Source organism: Spermophilus citellus (genome assembly GCF_964194105.1).
Source record: "Spermophilus citellus genome assembly, chromosome: 11".
NCBI lineage: Eukaryota > Metazoa > Chordata > Mammalia > Rodentia > Sciuridae > Spermophilus > Spermophilus citellus.
The window spans coordinates 102,794,578-102,809,332 of record NC_138192.1 but is presented as its reverse complement, the minus strand read 5'-3'; the positions used below and the strand labels follow the sequence as shown (position 1 = coordinate 102,809,332).

The 14,755-nt window shown below is 36.5% G+C and overlaps 1 protein-coding gene across 1 annotated transcript in view; it reads left to right on the top strand.

Annotated features, from left to right (window-relative positions):
• C2CD6 (C2 calcium dependent domain containing 6) overlaps positions 1-14,755 on the top strand; it is a gene marked incomplete at both ends in the record, with an annotated part of 178,613 nt that overhangs the window by 45,501 nt on the left and 118,357 nt on the right.

Genomic DNA, 14,755 nt, shown 5'->3' with positions numbered 1-14,755 from the left:
TTTTATTTTTATCTACTTTCCTTCTTTTCTGATTTCCCCTTATATAAACTCTTAATTATGTTTACACAGATTAACATATTCAGTCTTTATAACAACTCCAAAAGATAGATTTGTAAATCTGTCACACACATGGAGATAGACACAGAGATGTACATATACATTCTCTTATTATCATCCTTATTTTACAGGTGAGGTAACTGAAGTGCTGTGTGGTTAAAGAACTTTGTTAAGGTCATAGAGCTAATATGTGGTGAGCTGTAATATATGCACTCTGACTCCAGACCACCCATCATTAAAGTGCCTCTCACACCAGGACTTGCTGTGTTTCTATTTATAGTTAAACAGATTCTTAGATTGTAAAATGTATCTCAAACCTTTTTTTGTTTGAATAGTGACACTATTTCATAGACTTGTAGGATTCATTGATTAAAGCCCAATTATTTCTTAATAGTTTTATTATATTAGTTGAATTTTAGCAAAATTCTAAAGCATTTCCTTTATACACCATGTGTTTTTACAAAGTTTGAATGTTGGATATGAAAGCATGAATGGAAAAATAAAAGCAACAAATAAGACAGTTTTGCTTCAGGCAGTTCATATGGTTTCTTTTATTTTGCAAATAGCTTTCCTAAATTGATAGGCAAGTTCTCAAAAACACCAGGCATGGTGGAGCATTTTTTTAGAAAGAAACTGTGCTACTGTCAGGTATTTGAAGGTTCAGTGGGGGAGGGGAAGCTCTTCTTCTGTGAACCAAAAGAAAAAATTTTACTGATTTCAAGGAATGCACATTCCACCATCTGGCAAATACATAAGGAAACTATCATCCTGCAGAGCTGCAGTAACAGAGAAGAGATTTCCAGCACTTTCCTGTGTATTCAGTGAGAGCTGGGGTGGGACTTTGTTGTCTAGGCTTTCTGCATGGGAGATGAGAAGTCCCTGCAGAGAGAGAGTAGGGGAGAATGTGGAGAGGAGAGAGGAAGAGAGAGTCTAAGAGTCAACAACCTCTGATTTTCTTTTCACTGGGTTGGTGAGCACCAGCCTTGAAGGAAGTCATTGAGCTGGGAGAATGGACCTGTTGGAGGCTCTGGGCAGTAGGAGTGAGATTAATTGTCATGCAGAGGAAGATGGAGCAGCTTTTCTTTTGAAATTAGCAGTCTGAGCTTTGCTTTGTGATAAGGGTCCAGTTTGTATGGATGTGGAATGAGATTGGGAATGGGTGTGCTTTGATTGGGTTTGGTGGAAAGCATGCCTGCCACACTCCACCCAACCCCAGACCTGGTGGGCAGCTACCTTCCCCATGCTCAGAGGTATTTGGAGGATTTGTTGGGGTAACTGAGACCCTAGCCATCCCATTACCCCCATAAAACAAATGGAGGCTCTTGAGATATGGAATGCAGCACAATCAGGATAAATCTGCAGGTGAGTGTGTTGGTCAGAAGTTCTGCTATAGCCATGCCCTGTCCCTAGGCCTACTGAGGGTGAATTTAGTTTTGCAGTGAATAGCATACTCTTAGGACTTTCTATTGTTAAGGAGGAGTGGAGCTCACCATAAAAACTCCCCTAATAAATTTTCTCTATTTGGGTTGGAATTAATGAGGAACAAACTCTGATTATATCCTACACACCTACCTGTAGCTGGTGGATTCTAAAATGAAGCCCTGGAAAAAAGGGCTTAATTTTAATTACATTTTAATTGCTTCAGTAAGGAGAAATTTTAATCTTTTGTTTGTTTGTTTTCTGAGTTCATTTTTTTTGTAAATGGTTTTGATCTATTTTCTCTCATTTGTTTTCCATATTTACATCTAATTTTATGTATATTTTTAATTAATTGACTCTTTTCAGTATTTCTTTTCTTTCTCAACTTTATTTCTATCCCATCCTTCCTCTCCACTTGCTCCTCTCCTCTTCCTTTCCCTTCCCTTCCCTTCTTTTCCCTTGCTTCCTAAGATGTAATTTAAGATTTACAGGCCTTGCCAGGCATAGTGGCACATTCCTGTAATCCCAGAGGCTTGGGAGGCTGAGGCAGGAGGATGATGAGTTCAAAGCCAGCCTCAGCAACTTAGTGAGTCCCTGTCTCTAAATAAAGTATTTTAAAATGGGGTGCTGGAAATGTGGCTCAATGATTAAACACACCTGAGTTCAATCCCTGGTCCCCTTTCCCCCTCAAAAAAATTTATTGGTCTTGAGGAGGGACTAGAGAATATAGGTTAATAGCATAGATAACCTATTTAGTGAAATAATGCCATAAAAGTTCCCAAAATTTGGAAATGAGATGGACATTCAGATATGGAGACATTTAGAACCCCAAATAGTCAAGACTTGAAAGAAACCTCTCTTTATTATAGTAGGGTTAAAATGCCAAAAATCCAGAACAAAGAAGGAAATTTAAAAGCTGCAAGAGAGAAATGCCAAGGCATCAATGGAGACAAACACATCAGACTAACAGGTTTTTCAGAACTCTAAAAAACAGGAGACCATGGAACTTTGCATATCATACCATGAAAGGAAGCAACTGCCAATCCAGATTACTATATCCTGCAAAGTTATCCTTCAGGATATAAGGAAATATAAAAACCTTCCAAGATAAACATGAACTAAAAATAAAAAATTCATGACCACTAAGACAGCATTGAAGAAGATACTTAAAGGAATCCTGCTCACAGGATAAGAAGATAAAACATCCAAGTGAGCATGGAAAGGATAAATATCATTAGCAGAGTAGATAAGCATGAGAATTAGGAAAAAATAAAGCATTAGAAATATAATGACAGGAAGTACACATACCTCTCTGTAGTAACACTGTAAATGGTCTTGATTCTCCAATTAAAAGATATATACTGTCTTATTGGATTAAAAAATAAGACTCAACTGTATGTTGTCTGTTTACACACACCTCACCAGGAAAGTTACTTTCAGACTGAAATTGAAAGGATGGAAAATTATATTCCACACAAATGAAATCTGGAAGCAAGTGGGGGTAGCTTTTTTTATCATAAAAAAGCAAACTTCAAGCCAAAATTAAAAGAGCCAAAGGTCACTATATATTGATAAAAAGAACCATCCAACAAGAAAAATATTATAAATATTTGTGCCCCAAACGTTGGTACAGGTAGATCTCTGCCAGGCTTCTCTGATTGCGGCATGGGAGGCTGTGGAAGAGTATAACAGGGGCAGCGAGGGGGAGCCGCCTGCGGAGGGCGACTGAGCTCCCAGAGCCCCGGACATATCCAGGCAGAAGGAAGCAGGCTAAGCTGCACTTGGTGAAAGACTTCTGTCCTGGATCCGGAGACCAGGTGTCTGTGCTATACAGAATCTGAAAACAAACCACAGGGAGAACGCTGAGAACCCTGAGAGCCAAGAAATGGATCACTAGGCAATGCTGAGCTGACGTGCATCTGGGGCGAATAGTCTGTGCCCCACAGAACACACACTGAGCCCGGATCGGCTGAATTCAAGCTCCAGTTCGCCTGCTTCCCGCAGACAAACAGCTGTGACTCAGCACTAATCCATCCGGCTAAAAAAACTGGTCAGCCCTTCTGATCCTACGGAGGTAAATGCCTACCGAGCCTTCATAAGTAGTGGCCGCAGGTTTGAAACGGGGCTTGGGAGAGACAGTAAGGACCCACCCGTTGCATTGGTCACCCGGCAAAGGGAAACGAACTGTCGCCATTTGCAAGAGATACCACCATGGCAGAGAACTGACGTCATCAGACTGCGGCAGAGGAGATAACTTCATTGAACCCTGCGGCTACAGCATTTAATAAATTTATAGGAGTAAACATTCATTCATCAGCAAACAGAACAAGAAGTAACATGAGCAGCTTCAAAAAGCAAGGAAGAAAAGGAGTACAAACAATGCAGGACAGCCTAAATATTCAGGAGGACCTAGAGTCATCAGAAAAATGGTCATATAAAGAACTCAAGGAACACCTTAGACAGATGGAATGGAACCTTAAAGAGGATACAAGACAGCAAATTCAAGTAGTGAAAGAACACATTGAGAATGAATTACATAAACAGATAAAAGAAGAAGTTAAGCATCTCTATCAGGAGATAGAGATTATAAAAAATAATCAAACAATAATTCTAGAAATGAAGGAAACGATAAACCAAATTAAAAACTCAATTGAGAGTATCACTAACAGAGTGGAGCAAGTAGAAGCTAGAACGTCAGATAATGAAGACAAAATATATCATCTTGAAAAGAGTCTAGCCAACTCAGAAAGGCTGGTAAAAAATCACGAGAAAAACATCCAAGAGTTATGGGATAACATAAAAAAACCAAACTTACAAGTCATTGGGATAGAAGAAGGTACAGAGATTCAAACCAAGGGAATGAGTAATCTGCTGAATGAAATAATTACAGAAAACTTTCCAGAAATAAAAAAGGAAACAGATATACAAATTGAAGATGCATACAGGACACCGAGCACACAAAATCACAGTAGACCAACACCAAGACACATTGTTATGAAGATATCCAATATACAGAACAAAGAGAAAATATTAAAAGCTACAAGAGAAAGGAGACATATTACATTCAGGGGTAAACCAATAAGGTTAACAACGGATTTTTCATCATAGACACTAAAAGCGAGAAGGTCATGGAACAATGTATTTCAAACACTGAAAGACAATGGATGCCAACCAAGAATTCTGTATCCAGCAAAATTAAGCTTCAGGTATGACAACGAAATAAAAATCTTTCATGATAAACAAAAGTTAAAAGAATTTGCAGCCAGAAAACCAGCATTGCAAAGCATTTTCAGCAAAACACTACATGAGGAAGAAATGAAAAACAATAACCAAAACCATCAGTGGGAAGTGCCTCAGTAAAGACAGAGGGCGAGGGGAAAGATAATCATGGAGAAACAAACTAATTTTTTTTTAAAAAAGGATAAATAATCAAACATAGATGGAAGTACAAACCATATATCAATAGTAACTCTGAATGTTAATGGCTTAAACTCTCCAATAAAGCGACATAGGCTGGTATCATGGATTAAAAAAACAAATCCAACAATATGCTGCCTCGAGGAGACACATCTGATTGGAAAAGACATACACAGGCTGAAGGTGAAAGGATGGGAAAAAATATACCACGCACACGGTCCTCGTAAGCAAGCAGGGGTGGCCATCCTCATATCGAATAAAATCGACTTCAAGACTAAGTTAATCAAAAGGGATAAAGAAGGACATTATATACTGTTAAAAGGAACCATTCACCAACAAGACATAACAATTATCAATATTTATGCACCAAATAATGGTGCTGCGACATTCATAAAACAAATTCTCCTCAAGTTCAAGAATCAAAGAGACCACAACACAATAATTATGGGTGACTTCAACACACCTCTCTCACCATTGGACAGATCCTCCAAACAAAAGTTGAATAAAGAAACTATAGAACTCAATATCACAATCAATAACCTAGACTTAACTGACATATATAGAATATATCAACCATCATCAAATGGATATACTTTTTTCTCGGCAGCACATGGATCCTTCTCAAAAATAGACCATATATTATGCCATAGGGCAACCCTCAGTAAATATAAAGGGGTGGAGATAATACCTTGCATTTTATCTGATCATAATGGAATGAAACTGGAAATCAATGATAAAAGAAGGAAGGAAAAATCCTACATCACATGGAAAATGAACAATATGTTACTGAATGATCAATGGGTTACAGAAGACATAAAGGAGGAAATCAAAAAATTCTTAGAGATAAATGAAAATACAGACACAACGTATCGGAATCTATGGGACACAATGAAAGCAGTTTTAAGAGGAAAATTCATCGCCTGGTGGTCATTCCTCAAAAAAAGAAAAAAACCAACAAATAAATGAGCTCACACTTCATCTCAAAGCCCTAGAAAAGGAAGAGCAAAACAACAGCAAATGTAGCAGAAGGCAAGAAATAATTAAAATCAGAGCGGAAATCAATGAAATTGAAACAAAAGAAACTATTGAAAAAATTAACAAAACTAAAAGTTGGTTCTTCGAAAAAATAAATAAGATCGACAGACCTTTAGCCATGCTAACGAAGAGAAGAAGAGAGAGAACTCAAATTACTAACATACGGGATGAAAAAGGCAATATCACAACAGATGCTACAGAAATACAGAAGACAATTAGAAATTATTTTGAAAACCTATATTCCAACAAAATAGAAGATAGTGAAGACATCAATAAATTTCTTAAGTCATATGATTTGCCCAGACTGAGTCAGGAGGATACACACAATTTGAACAGACCAATATCAATGGATGAAATTGAAGAAGCCATCAAAAGACTACCAACCAAGAAAAGCCCAGGACCGGATGGGTATAGAGCGGAGTTTTACAAAACCTTTAAAGAAGAATTAATACCAATACTTTTCAAGTTATTTCAGGAAATAGAAAAAGAGGGAGCTCTTCCAAATTCATTCTATGAGGCCAACATCACCCTGATTCCGAAACCAGACAAAGACACCTCAAAGAAAGAAAACTACAGACCAGTATCTCTAATGAACCTAGATGCAAAAATCCTCAATAAAATTCTGGCGAATCGAATACAAAAACACATCAAAAAAATTGTGCACCATGATCAAGTAGGATTCATCCCTGGGATGCAAGGATGGTTCAATATACGGAAATCAATAAATGTTATTCACCACATCAATAGACTTAAAGATAAGAACCATATGATCATCTCGATAGACGCAGAGAAAGCATTTGACAAAGTACAGCATCCCTTTATGTTCAAAACATTAGAAAAACTAGGGATAACAGGAACTTACCTTGACATTGTAAAAGCTATCTATGCTAAGCCTCAGGCTAGCATCATTCTGAATGGACAAAAGTTAAAGGTATTCCCTCTAAAATCTGGAACAAGACAGGGATGCCCTCTATCACCACTTCTATTCAATATAGTTCTCGAAACACTGGCCAGAGCAATTAGACGAAAGAAATTAAAGGCATAAAAATAGGAAAAGAATAACTTAAATTATCACTATTTGCAGATGACATGATTCTATACCTAGAAGACCCAAAAGGGTCTACAAGGAAACTACTAGAACTAATAAATGAATTCAGCAAAGTGGCAGGATATAAAATCAACACGCATAAATCAAAGGCATTTCTGTATATCAGCGACAAAACTTCTGAAACGGAAATGAGGAAAAACACTCCATTCACAATATCCTCAAAAAAAAAAAATACTTGGGAATCAACCTAACAAAAGAGGTGAAAGATTTATACAATGAAAACTACAGAACCCTAAAGAGAGAAGTAGAAGAAGATCTTAGAAGATGGAAAAATATACCCTGTTCATGGATAGGCAGAACTAACATTATCAAAATGGCGATATTACCAAAAGTTCTCTATAGGTTTAAAGCAATGCCAATCAAAATCCCAATGGCATTTCTTGTAGAAATAGATAAAGCAATCATGAAATTCATATGGAAAAATAAAAGACCCAGAATAGCCAAAGCAATTCTAAGCAGGAAGTGTGAATCAGGCGGTATAGCGATACCAGATTTCAAACTATATTACAGAGCAATAGTGACAAAAACAGCATGGTACTGGTACCAAAACAGGCGGGTGGACCAATGGTATAGAATAGAGGACACAGAGACTAATCCACAAAGTTACAACTATCTTATATTTGATAAAGGGGCTAAAAGCATGCAATTGAGGAAGGATAGCATCTTCAACAAATGGTGTTGGGAAAACTGGAAATCCATATGCAACAAAATGAAACTGAATCCCTTTCTCTCGCCATGCACAAAAGTTAACTCAAAATGGATCAAGGAGCTTGATATCAAATCAGAGACTCTGCGTCTGATAGAAGAAAAAGTTGGCTGCAATCTACATATTGTGGGGTCGGGCTCCAAATTTCTTAATAGGACACCCATAGCACAAGAGTTAATAACAAGAATCAACAAATGGGACTTACTTAAACTAAATAGTTTTTTCTCAGCAAGAGAAACAATAAGAGAGGTAAATAGGGAGCCTACATCCTGGGAACAAATTTTTACTCCTCACACTTCAGATAGAGCCCTAATATCCAGAGTATACAAAGAACTCAAAAAATTAGACAATAAGATAACAAATAACCCAATCAACAAATGGGCCAAGGACCTGAACAGACACTTCTCAGAGGAGGACATACAATCAATCAACAAATACATGGAAAAATGCTCACCATCTCTAGCAGTCAGAGAAATGCAAATCAAAACCACCCTAAGATACCATCTCACTCCAGTAAGATTGGCAGCCACTATGAAGTCAAACAACAACAAGTGCTGGCGAGGATGTGGAGAAAAGGGTACACTTGTGCATTGCTGGTGGGACTGCAAATTGGTGCGGCCAATTTGGAAAGCAGTTTGGAGATTCCTGGGAAAGCTGGGAATGGAACCACCATTTGACCCAGCTATTGCCCTTCTGGGACTATTCCCTGAAGACCTTAAAAGAGCATGCTACAGGGATACTGCCACATCGATGTTCATAGCAGCACAATTCACAATAGCTAGACTGTGGAACCAACCCAGATGCCCTTCAGTAGATGAATGGATAAAAAAAATGTGGCATCTATACACAATGGAGTACTATGCAGCAATAAAAAATGACAAAATCATAGAATTTGCAGAGAAACGGATGGCACTAGAGCAGATTATGCTTAGTGAAGCTAGCCAATCCCTAAAAAACAAATACCAAATGTCTTCTCTGATATAATGAGAGCAACTATGAACAGAGCAGAGAGGAAGAGCAGGAAGAAAAGATTAACTTTAAACAGAGACATGAGATGGGAGGGAAAGGGAGAGAAAAGGAATATTGCATGGAAATGAAGGGAGACCCTCATTGCTATACAAAATTACGTATAAGAGGTTGTGAGGGGAATGGGAAAATAAACAAGGAGAGAAATGAATTACAGTAGATGGGGTAGAGGGAGAAGATGGGAGGGGAGGGGAGGGCGGATAGTAGAGGATAGGAAAGGTAGCAGAATACAACAGTCACTAATATGGCATTATGTAAAATTGTGGATGTGTAACCGACATGATTCTGCAATCTGTATTTGGGGTAAAATTGGGAGTTCATAACCCACTTCAATCTAATGTATGAAATATGATAGGTCAAGAGCTTTGTAATGTTGTGAACAACCAATAAAAAAAATTAAAAAAAAGGTACAATTTCATAAAACAAACACTAATCAAGATAAAGGAGCATATAGGTGCTAATTCAATACATTACTCTCAGTAATGGTCATTCAGACTAAAAATTTAAAAAAAAAAGATACTGAAGAGTTAAAGCAACACCTTAGATCAAATTTACTTAACAGACATCCTGAGAATATTTCATCTAACAACAACTGAATATACCCTCTTCTCAACTGCTCACAGAACTTTCTCCAAAATAGATCATATAATAGGCTACAAAGCAAGTTTTAGCAAATATAGAAAAAAAGAATTCCTTGCTTCTTATCAGATCATAATGTAAATAAATTAGAAATCAACAGTAATAAAAGCTACAGAAACTCTACAAAAACATGGAGATTGAATTATTGTTCAAACTTTTGAATTATGACTGACAGAGTCTTCAGAGAAATCAGGGGAAAAATTTAAAAACTCTTATAATCAAATGGGAATGGAACCACCATTTTGACCCAGCTATTCCTCTTCTTGGACTATACCCAAAGGACCTAAAAACAGCATGCTACAGGGACACAGCCACATCAATGTTTATAGCAGCACAATTCACAATCGCTAAACTGTGGAGCCAACCTAGATGTCCTTCAATGGATGAATGGATAAAAAAATGTGGCATTTATACACAATGGAATATTACTCAGCAATAAAAAATAAGATCATGGCAATTGCAGGGAAATGGATAGCATTAGAGAAGATTATGCTAAGTGAAGTTAGCTAATCCCCCCAGAACAAATGCCGAATGTCTTCTCTAATATAAGGGGGATGACTCAAAATGGGGTTGGGAGGGAGAGCAAGGGAGGAAGATTACCTCTAAATAGGGAATAGAGATGGGAGGGAAAGGAGGGAGAAGGGGAATAGCATGGATTGTGAAAGGAGACCCTCATCATTATACAAAATACATGTATGAAGATGTGAATTTGGTGTCAACATACCTTCTGTATAATCAGAGATATGATAAATTATGATATAATGGTGTATTAAGAATTGTAATGCAAAAATAAAAAATATTTTAAAAAACAAATGAGAATAGAATCACAATATAGAAGAATCCGTCGGGTATAGTAAAGGCAGTTCTAAGAGGGAAGTTCTAAGAGGGAGTGCCTACATAAAAACAAAACAGATATAAAATGAATGACCTAATGCTGTACCTCAAGAGTCTTAGAAAAATGAGACCAATTCCAAACCAGTACAAAGAAAGAATTAAGATCAGAGATGAAATTATTGAAGTAGAGAATTGAAGAATAGCACAAACAATAAATGAAAAAAAGAGTTGTTTCTTTGAAAAGGTAAAAAAGATTGATAAAGACCCAACTAATAAAATTAGAAATGGACACCACTGAAATCTAGAGGATCATTAGGGACTGTTTTGATAAACTTACATGCCAATAAAGTGGAAAATCTCTGAGAAATGGTTGCATTTCTAGACATATATTTCATTTCAAAATTGAAGCAAGAGAACATAGAAAACATAAACAGACCAACAAGCAATGAGATTGAAGCAGTAATAAAAAGTCTCCCATCAAAGAAAAAAAACACCCCAAGACCAGATGGATTCATGACTGAATTTTTTAAGCCTTTTGAAGAAGAACTAACACCAATTCTTCTCAAATTATTCTGTGAAATACAAAGGAAAGAAACACTTCCAATGCTCCTTAAATTATTCCATGAAATTCAAAGGAAAGGAATACTTCCAAACTCATTCTACAAAGACACTATCACCCTGAATTCAAAACTAGACAAGGACACATCAAAGAAAGAAAATTACAGGCCAGTGTCCTTGATGAACATAGATGCAAAAATTCTTTTTTTTCAGTTGTTGATGGACTTTATTTTATTCATTTATTTATATATATGGTGCTGAGAATCAAACTCAGTGCCTCACAATGTGAAGCAAGTGCTCTATTACTGAGCCACAACCCCAGCCCACAAAAATTCTTAATATAACATTTGCAAACCAAATTGAGTGGTGCATTAAAAAGATCATACACTATGATCAAATGGGTTTTATTCCAGGGATATAAGGATGATTCAGCAATGTAATTCATATAAATTAAACCAAGGACAAAAAGCACATAATTATCTCAGTAGATGCAGAAAAAAACCTTTGACCAAATTCAGCACCACTCATGATACAATCACCAAAGAAATTAGATTGAAGGAACTTATTTCAACATTATAAAGACTTTATTATGACAAATCTAAAGCCAACATTATAGTGAATGGGGGAAAACTGAAAGTATTTTCTCTAAAATCAAGAGCAAGATAAAAGTGTTCATTTTCACCATTCCTTTTCAGTGTTGTACTGAAACTTCAGGCAGAGTAGTTAAGTATGAGAAAGAAATAAAAGGGATGACAAAAAGGGAGAAAAAGTCAAATTGTCAAGTGTTCCCTTTTTACACTTCATGAAATAGTTTGTTGAGCAATGGCATTCATTATTATTTAAAGGTCTGATGGAATTCAGCTGGGATTTTCTTTGTTGGAACGGTTTGTATGATATATTCAGCATCATTGCTTCCTATTGGTCTGTTAAGGTTTTTTTATATAGTCTTGGTTCAAATTTCACAGGTCATATGTATTTAGAAATTTATCAAATTCCATTCAATTTATTGGAGTTTTCAAAATAGTCCCAAATGATCCTCTGGGTTTCAATGATGTCTAAGGCGATTTCTCCTTTTTCATCTCCAATTTTCCTTATTTGTGCATTCTCTCTTTTTCATTTGGTAGTTTGGCTAAGGGTTTATAAATCTTGTTTATCTTTTTAAAGTACTAAATCTTCATTATGTTGTTTCTTTGTATTATTCTCTATTTTATTATTTTTAGCTCTCATATGAATTATTCCTTCCTTCTAATGGTTTTGAAATTGGTTCTTTTCTTTTTCTAAAACCTTAAGACACATCATTAGGTTCTTAATTTGTGATCTTTCTGATGTTTTAATGTGATACTCATAGCTATAAACTTTCCTCTTAGAACCATCTTCATCATGTTCTAGAGGTGCTGTGTATCTCTCTTCTCATTTGATTCTAAGAATTTCTTATTTCTTCCAATTTCTTTTATGACCCATTCACCATTCAAATATGTATTGTTCAATCTCCCTGTGTTTATATAGTTTTTGTAGTTTATTATACTATTGATTCCTAATTTCATTCCATTATACTCTGATAAAATAAAATGCAAGAAATTATATATTTTTTGTATTTGCTAAAACCTCTTTTGTGACCTAAAATATGGACTAATTTGGAGAAAGTTCCATGAGCAGCTGTTTTGGGATAAAAAAATTCTGTAAATATCTGTTAATTCCATTTGATATAAGGTATCTTTTAGGTAGGTCTGAGATGTCTTTGCTGATTTTATATCTTGATGACCTATTTTTTATTCTAATTAGTTATGTATGACAGTAGAATGCATTTTGATACATGATGTAGTGTTACACCAGTCATGTAATCATATATGCACACAGGGTAATAATGTCTGATTCATTGTACTATCATTACTACCCCCATATCACCCCCTTCACTCCCCCTCTGTCTAACCCAAAGTACCTTTATTCTTCTCTACCCATCCCCTGTGGTAGATTAGCTTCTACATATCAGAGAAAACATTTGGTCTTTGTTTGGTTCTTTGGGATTGGCTTATTTCACTTAGCATGATATTCTTCAGTTTCATCCATTTACTGGCAAATGCCATAATTTCATTCTTCTTTAAGGCCGAGTAATATTTCATTGTGTATGTATACTACATTTTCTTTATCCATATATCTGTTGGAGGGTACCTAGATTGGTTCCATAGCTTAACAATTGTGAATTGAGATGCTATAAACATTGATGTGGCTGCATTACTATAGTATACTGATTATAAGTCTTTTGGGTATAAACTGAGGAGTGGAATAACTGGGTCAAATGGTGGTTCCATTCCAGGTTTTCTGAGGATTCTCCATACTGCTTTCCATAGTGATTGCACCAATTTGCAGCCACACAGCAATGTATGAGTATACCTTTATTCTCCCTACATCCTCGCCAACATTTATTGTTACTTGTATTCTCTTTTTAAAAAAAAATTTTTGTAGTTGTAGATGGACAGCATGCTTTTTTTTTTTATTTTTATGTGGTGCTAAGGATAGAACCCAGTTTCTCACACATGCTAGGCAAGTTATTTGAGCTACAACACTGAGCTACAACCCCAGCCCTGCGTATTCTTTTCTTTAATTTTTTTTTAGTTGTAAATGGACACAATACCTTTATTTTATTTATTTTTATGTGAGGCTAAGAATTGAACCCAGTGCCTCACACATGCAAGGCAAGTGCTCTGCCACTGAGCCACAATCCCAGCCCCCCTGTGTATTCTTGATAATTGCCATTCTGACTGGAATGAGATAGAATCTCAGTGTAGTTTTGGTTTGCATTCTCTAATGCCTAGTGATGTTGAACTTTTTTTTATATATTTGTTGATTGATTGTATTTTTTCTTCTGTGAAGTGCCGAAACAGTTTCTTAGCCCATATATTGATTGGGTTATTTGTTTTTTTGATGGTAAGTTTTTAGAGTTCTTTATATATCCTGGAGATTAATGCTGTATCTGAGTTCCATGTGGGAAATATTTTCTCCCATTCTGTAGGCTCTCTCATCATGTTATTGATTGTTTCCTTTGCTTTGAAGAAACTTTTTAATTTGATTCATCCCATTTATTTAGTCTTGCTATTACTTTTGGGGCTTTAGGAGTCTTGTTAAGGAAGTCAGTTCCTAAGCTGACATGGTATAGATTTGCCTACTTTTTCTTCTAGTAGGCACAGAGTCTCTGGTCTAATGCCTGGGTCTTGATCCACTTTGAGTTGAATTTTGTGCAGGGTGAGAGAAAGGGGTTTAATTTCATTTTGCTACATATGGATTTCCAGTTTTCCTAGCACCATTAGTTGAAGAGGTTATTTTTTTCCCCAGTTAATGTTCTTGGCACCTTTTTTTTTGTATAAGAAAACTATTTATGTGGGTTTTTCTCTATGGATGATGTATCTGTTGATGAGAAAAGCATGCTGAAATCACCCGCTATTTTTGGAATTTATCTGAGCCTTTATTTCAATTACTGTTCATTTCATGTACTTAGATACACCAATGTTTGGAGCATAAATATTTTACTTTCTGTGTTAGTCAGCTTTTCATTGCTGTGACTAAAATATCCTACAATGAAAATTTAAGAGGAGGAAAAGTTTATTTTGAGTTCATGGTTTCAGAAGTTCAGCCCATGGTTGGCTTAGATTTCTGTAAGCCCAAGCTAAGGCAGAATACCATGGTGACAGAATACCATTGGGGAAGAAAGATGTCCACTTCATGGTGGGGGGGAGGAAGAGAGAGAGGGGGGGGGAGAGAGAGAGTGAGAGAGAGAGAGAGAGAGAGAGGGAGGGAGGGAGGGAGGGAGGGAGGGAGAGAGAAGAAGAAGAAGAAGGAGGAGGAGGAGGAGGAGGAGGAGAAAGCAGAGGAGGAGGAGGAGAGAAGAAGGAGGAGGAGGAGGAGGAAGAAGGAAGAAGAAGAAGGAAGGGGAGGGGGAGAGAGGGGAGGGACGAGGATAT